Source organism: Myotis brandtii, unplaced genomic scaffold, assembly GCF_000412655.1.
Source record: "Myotis brandtii unplaced genomic scaffold, ASM41265v1 scaffold405, whole genome shotgun sequence".
In the NCBI taxonomy this organism is placed as follows: domain Eukaryota; kingdom Metazoa; phylum Chordata; class Mammalia; order Chiroptera; family Vespertilionidae; genus Myotis; species Myotis brandtii.
In genome coordinates this window covers 246,478-253,832 of record NW_005365553.1, presented here as the reverse complement: position 1 = coordinate 253,832, position 7,355 = coordinate 246,478, and the positions used below count along the sequence as shown (strand labels likewise).

Here is a 7,355-nt window from a genome sequence, read left to right as displayed (position 1 = left end):
AATCCCTAGGTGCAGCCGGGGAATGTTGGAGTCTGCAGCAAGCAAGCCTCGTGCTCGCTTCAGTGCCTGGCTGCCGGCCGCCATCTTGGCTGACAGTTAATTTGCATATACTCACTGATTAGCCAATGAAAAGGGTAGCGGTCGTAAGCCAATTACCATGTTTCTCTTTTATTAGTGTAGATGTTCTACATATAGATTAAGTAAATGAAGAGATAACATGCACTCTTGTTAGATACCTTTTCCTATAGGAAATCATCTGTCTTTCCATATCTGTCCTGACAGAGGCTTCCTGTCTACATGTTAAATGTGAGATATTATTAAGCTTTAGAGGGAAGTTGCCAAGCAGAAGGTTAGTTACATTAAGTCTGGAACTCTCAGATGAGATCAGGCTGGAGATAATCAATTATTTGAACCCATTGGACAGTATGAGATCACCAGGAGTGGAAGTAGTTAGAGATGAGAAAAATCTCATGATAGATCCCTGGATCTCATAAATAAATTGTTGAAAGACAAGAAACAATATCACAGACTGTGAGAAACTTATTAGATAAGTAGTGATAAAACCAAGAGAACATGGCATCTTGTGGGCTAAGTAAAAAAAAAATGGTGTTTATTTTTCTCATGGATATCTCCTATTTCTTGTTTGTTTCTATCTAGCCAACAGGCCATGAGCTCCTTACAGGAGCTTTGGTTCTTAGAACTTGGCATCAGTGATTTGCACACAGTAGATACTCAATTAATGTTGAAGCAATGAAAATGCAGATGTGAAATTACAAATAACTAGAGGCCCGGTGCATGAAATTCATGCAATTGTGGGGGGGGGGGTCTCTCAGCCCAGCCTGCACCCTCTCACAGTCCAGGAGCCCTGACTGATGGCCTAACTGCCGGCCTGATTCTCCTAACTGCTCTTCCCTAATGGCCTGATCGCCCCAACTGCCTGTCCCGCCACCGTGGCTTTGTCCGAAAGGATGTCCGGAAGGTCATCTGAAAGATGTTTTGTCCAATTAGCATATTACCCTTTTATTAGTATAGATTATAGAAGGTGTAACCTTAATTTCAACTGAAGAACTGAAAATAGTATACAAAGCTTAATGGCCTAGGGCACATGGTAGAGCTGAATGAAGATGTTGCAACTCTGGGAGAAGAGGGAGGCTAAAATTGTAACAGCTAATTTCAAACATCTCACAGCTTTGCTTTTGGCTAACCTGGGGCTGAAACTGCTAGATTTAGAAAAAAAATAAAAAGCAAGTATTGAAATTTTGGAATATAAATTACTAGAAGCCTAGGAAGTTATAGATCATTGTAGCTTTTCTACATATAATATATCTGCCATGTTGGTTACCTGTCAATTTCTTAAAGAGATAATAAAGCCATCATTTTCTACTTTGACATGTTCAGAATGTATCATAGATTCATGAAGGTTACTAGGTGATTCTTTCCAATAGTAAATATATGCATAGTAGATAATCTTGAATTTTATAAGTAAGGTGTGTTTTTTTCAGGTAAAAATATGATTAAACTAGATTTAGCCTAAAGCAAAAATTTCACTTATGATTTATGGATAATTTTGGTTGGTTCAATCACTGCAGGGGAATTATATTAGAAAATCACCTTATGTCTTCCTAGTGAAATTTAATTTTGTATCCAATAAATGACAAGCAGTACTTCCATTTCACTTAGCAATGTACCAAAGAGCTGGGGGCCTATAAACTCTTGAATATAAATGTTTCCTTTATCTTGGGGCAATATTGAGGAACATAAAGGCTTCAACATACTACATATAATAAAATATGAGGTCTTACTTTAATTAGTGGTCTGGTTGCATTTAAAATGTTTTTATGTTAAGGAATAACTGTATATAACAATATAAATAATAAAAATTCCTCTTTTGAAATGTCTATAGAAGGGTTAAAATAAAAAACAAGGTAATTCATTGTTCACTGTTCTTACATAATAAAATTGAATAAATAATTGTCAGTGAATTATAAAATTTGTATAAAAATTTTCTGGACTTAGTACTAGATACTTATTATCTTAAAGTGTAGGTATGCATGTACAAGTAGTAAATATTGGCCTCATTTTAATAGTATTAGTAGTTATATGCAAACATTTAGAAGCATAAGGAGTATGCAAGGGAAGAATATAGGTTTTAGAATAAAACAGATCAACATATAATTGTTGTATCACCAACTATAGAACCTTAAATAATTAATAATATGAGTTTCTGTTTCGGCATCTGTTTCAAATGGGTAGAAAATTACACATATCTGTCAGTGAAATTAACCCAGAAAGTATGTGTTTTGTAAGGCATCAGATTACATTTGGGATTGCAAAGCATTACAATTGTTTTGAACTAAAAAAGACTTGATAGCTTTTCTTGTAGAACATTTTTCCAAAGGAACTATGTAGATAAAGTCTTGGTCGATAGGAGTTCACAAACTCTTTCCATGAGTCTTAAAGTCAGTAAATAAAGGTCAGTGTGTGTTATTAAAGAATAATCTTGAATTCAACTGAGTTTTTTAATCTTGTATTTAGTTACTAAATCAAGACTATGAGAGAGCATAGTTTAGACACTGGTTGTATATAGATTAGCCAGATAATAGAACAACCAGTTATATTTGAATTTCAGATATATAACACATGCTTTTCAGTATAAATGTGTCCCAAAAAATATCTAGGGCATATTTATCTAAAAAAATATTCCAAGTTTATCTGAAATTCTAATTTAAGTGGGTTTCCTGTATGTATATTTGCTAAATCTGGCAGTCTAACTGTGAAATTCTCATATTTTAGAGGCATTAAATGCAAGATAGTGCTGCAGAATATCTATAATATTGTAGACACTGGACGAGTCTGATTGTCAATTCCCCTTTTTCCTCATATTAGTGGAGTGATTTAAATTATCTGGGTAAGGTTTGCCTTATTTACCCAAAGGAGTATAGTAATTGAAAAATTATTTGTAGATATGTATGTCTTAATTGAGTTTGGGGATCTAAAATTCTGTAAAATGTAATTGAAATATTCATTTCAAATATGAGATGTGATTCACTGCCATACAATTGTCTTAAAGTTACCATAAGGTTAATCATAAATATTACATTATAACAATTCTCCAAGTAGCAATATATCATTTTCGAGGTTTTTTCACCAAGAGTTCTGAACCAAGAGTATTTACCTGTGAAAAAATTAAAACGTTTATATCTTGCTATTAATAAAGAGAATATAATCACTTAAAATGGTTTTAAAGTTGCCTTCCATATTAGATGCTTAAAAATACATAATGTTCTAGAGTAATATCCTACTAGAAAAATCAATAGTGTGATTGCCAAAGCCTTTAAATATAATTTTATGTTATATAAATCAATATACGAAGTATATGAATTTTGATAATTTTTACCAGTGTTGAAGGAAATTCAAGAAGACCTGAAAATGGGAATATATTCATTATTTTTTCATAGACTGGCAGACTTAACATTATTAATATGGCAGTATTCCCCAAATTGATCTACAGAATCAATACAATCTCTATCAAAATCCCACCTGAACCTTTTTCAGAAAATTTCTAGCTGATTCAAAAATTTATATAAAAATTCAAGGAACATAGAATAGTAAATAATATTGAAAAAGAAGAACAAAGATGAAGACTCAATTTTTGTGACTTCAAACTTTCTACAAAACTACAGTAATCAAGGCAATGAGGTACTCACCTAAGGACAGACATATAAAGTATTTAAAAAGAATGGATTTTTCAGAATATTTATGGTTAATTGATTTTAGACAGGGAGTCAAGACAATGAAGGAAAGAAAAGTCTCTTCAACAAAAAGAGCTGGGGCAACTGGATAACTACGTGCAAAAGAATAAAATCAGATGCCCACCTCACATCATATGCAAAATGTAAATCAAAATTAATTCAGACCCATGTCCAGTACATAAAACTATAAAAATCTTAGAAGAATAGGAATACATCTTTGAGATATTTGATTAAGCAATGATATCTTAGATAGGATAACAAAAGAGAAGCAACAGAAGAAAAAATAAATAAACTGAACTTCGTCAAATTTAAAAATCTGTGTTTAAAGATATTACCAAGGCCTGGCCAGTGTGGCTCAATGGTTGAGTGTCAAACTATGAACCAGGAGGTCAAGGTTTGATTCCTATTCAGGGCACATGCCTGGGTTGTGGGCTTGATTCCCAGTGTAGGGCATGCAGGAGGCAGCCAATCAATAATTCTTCTCATCATTGCTGTTTCTAACTCTCCCTCTCTCTTCCATTCTAAAATCAATAAAAATATATTTTTAAAAATAAAATAAAAGATACTACCAAGAAGATGAAAAGAAAATGGACAGAATGAAAGACAATATTTTCAAAAAAAAGAGAAAGCCAATATTTTCAAATTATATACCTATTAAGCAACTTGTATCCAGAATATATTAAAAATTTCTATGTTCTATACCTGGACACTAAAAGTTGGATAAACATTTGACAGATATTTCTCTCAAAGAAGATATACAAATGGACAATGAGCATGTCAAAATATGTTCAACGTTGTTTATCATTCATTAGGGAAATGGAAGTTAAAATCATAATGAGGTATAATTCACATCCACTAGGATTGCCAACATAAAAAACAAATTGGACAACAATGAGTATTGGCAAGGATATGGAGAAATTGTTATCCTCATAAGTAATTGGTGGGAATATAAAATGATGCAGCCACTTTGGAAAACAGTTTGGCAGTTCTTCAAAAAGTTATATATAGAGCTACCATAAAACCCAGCAGTTGCACTTCTAGGAATATAATCAAGAGACCTAAAAACTTATGTCCATAGAAAAACTTTTACACAAATGTTCATCGCAACAATATTAATATTAGCCAAAAACTGGGAAAAATCTCATATTTCTATGAACAAATGAATAGATTTTTTAAATACAGTATAGCCATACAATGGGACATTATTAGCTAAAAAAGGAATGTACTAATAATATGTGGTACATGAATAAACCTTGAAAACATGCTAAGTGAAAAAAACAGACAACAATCCCCACAAATTACATTATTCCTTTGATATCATATCTAGAATAGGAAAATCAGAGGGACAAAAATAGATTAGTGATATCATGGGCTGGGAGAGGGGATAATAGAGAGTGACTGCTCATGAATATTGAGTTCTGTTTTGGTGTAATGAAATGTTCTAATACTGCCCTGACTGGTTTGCTCAGCGGATAGAGCGTCGGCCTGTGGACTGAAGGATCCCAGGTTCGATTCCGGTCAAAGGCATGTACCTTGGTTGCAGGCACATCCTCAATAGGGAGTGTGCAGGAGGCAGCTGAATCGATGTTTCTCTCTCATCGATGTTTCTAACTCTCTATCCCTCTCCTTCTCCCTTCCTCTCTGTAAAAAATCAATAAAATATATTTTTTAAAAGAAAGAAATGTTCTCATACTAGATAGCAGTGATGGTTGTACATTTCTGTGAGTATACTAAAAACCACTGAATTATACACTTAAAGAGGTGCATTTTATGGATGTGTAGTTACCCAAAACTTATACAATTAGAAAAGAATGATTTTGGAAATGAAAGTTGTTAGGCTAGTTGACTGGCAAATATACATTTTTAAGAAGTGCTGACCTACCTTATAGTTAAGATAGGCATGTACAAGTTCACCTGAGAATGCTTAACCAGGCTCTTTTAATGGAGCAGGATTGATCATCTTCGCACTGTTGACTGTTCTTTTTTGTTTGTTTTGTTTTGTTCTCATAACACTATGCATTTGTACTTTACTTGTCTCTTGCATGCAATTTAGTGTTTGCATTCCTACATGGGTGTTTGCATTCTAGAAGAGCATAATATAATGCAAAAAATAGAAAAAATAAATTTAAATAATCTATTTGTATGTTTAATTAAAATTTAAAAGTAAGCTTTAATAATATTTAATATGTAGGTGCTATGGACTGAATGCCTGTGTCATTAGCGTGTTGAGGATCTTTCTAAGAGGTGGGGCCTTACAGAGGAAGGTAGGTCATGAGATTGGAGTCCTCATGAAAGGGATCAGTGCCGTTGTAAAAAGAGACACGAGAGAGATGGTATTGCTCTCCTTCGTGTGAGGTTACAACCAATAGGAGTCCATCTCCACCAGGAAGAAAATCCTCACTGGGAACTGAATCGGTCAGTTCCTTAATCTTGGATCTCTGCTTACCAAAATTGTAAAAAAAATAAAAATAAAAATGTCTGTTGTTTAAGCCACTCTGTGTGTTTCTTGTTTTAGCAGCCTGAACTGGGCAACAGTAGCACCCTTTTTATACTATGTCTAAGAAACCCTCTGGGTATGATATTTTTGCAAAGAAGAGGAGCTTACAGTGACATTCCAAGTTTTTATTTTGCTCTCAAGGTTTTCTGATGAATTGTTATGCAGAGATATTAGAATCATGAATTATATAAACTAATTTTAACTATTACCATATACAAAAATAGCTTAAACTGTCTCTGCACAAAAAAAATGTGGATTAGAGAAAATATTAACAATGCAATTGAAAGGAAACAGTGAGAAAAGTAAATTGGACACTACCTGGTATTATCCATAGGAAGAGCTGTTGGTTAGCCAAGATTGTAAAGTTTAAGTGATGAGATTGCAACATAACATTTAAAAATATGAAACATAACTGCTCAACATTATAAATGTGATATCTTAACAAAAGAAATTATAAATAGTTTTCAAAAAATAATCCTAGTATTATAAAGATATTTTGGAAATAGCTCCATTATTATATGTTAGTATGGCACAAGGAGATATAAGGATGCCACCATTTTAGGGAATCTAAAATTCAACAGTTGAAAAACATCAGGGAAACAAAGTCAATAATTTACTCTCATGATAAATAATTATGTATAAGAACAGATAGTAGTATCCTTGTTTGACAGGGAAATCTAAGCCTCAGATACTCGGAATATCTTTGCCAACTTCAGGAAGTGATTGATCCAGGACTCACACCCATGCTGCCTGACTCTCAGCCAGCCTTGCTGCACTTGCCCTAGGAGTTATTGATAGATGATTAAATGTTTCCTGGAATTTTTGTGGATCTAAACCACAAAATAGAATATCTTCTATTTCTGCTTTTTCTCATAGGCTGTGTAGCAAGGCTTATTGTAAGGGATATCTATCCTTCCCTGTAATCCTCAGAAATTGAGTAAGAAAGTGTGCAGACAAGACTTTTATGTATGCCAGTTGTGCTTGGGGTGACAAAGACAATAGTAATATTCAAACAATATTCAGATAAAGTGTTTTCCATAAAACATGCTATAGTTGAAATTTATTTACTCATTGGTTTCAGTCACATCAGCAAAAGCTGCTTTTCA

At 33.3% G+C, this 7,355-nt stretch overlaps 1 long non-coding RNA gene across 1 annotated transcript; it reads right to left on the bottom strand.

The window, feature by feature from the left end:
• Positions 1-1,995: 1,995 nt before the first annotated feature.
• On the bottom strand, positions 1,996-5,510 carry LOC106727328. Its single transcript, XR_001363496.1, has 3 exons — positions 5,446-5,510; positions 3,966-3,967; positions 1,996-2,011 (listed from the first exon to the last, which is right to left on the bottom strand). It is a non-coding gene; the product is annotated as an uncharacterized LOC106727328 (long non-coding RNA).
• Between the last annotated feature and the right edge of the window lie 1,845 nt (positions 5,511-7,355).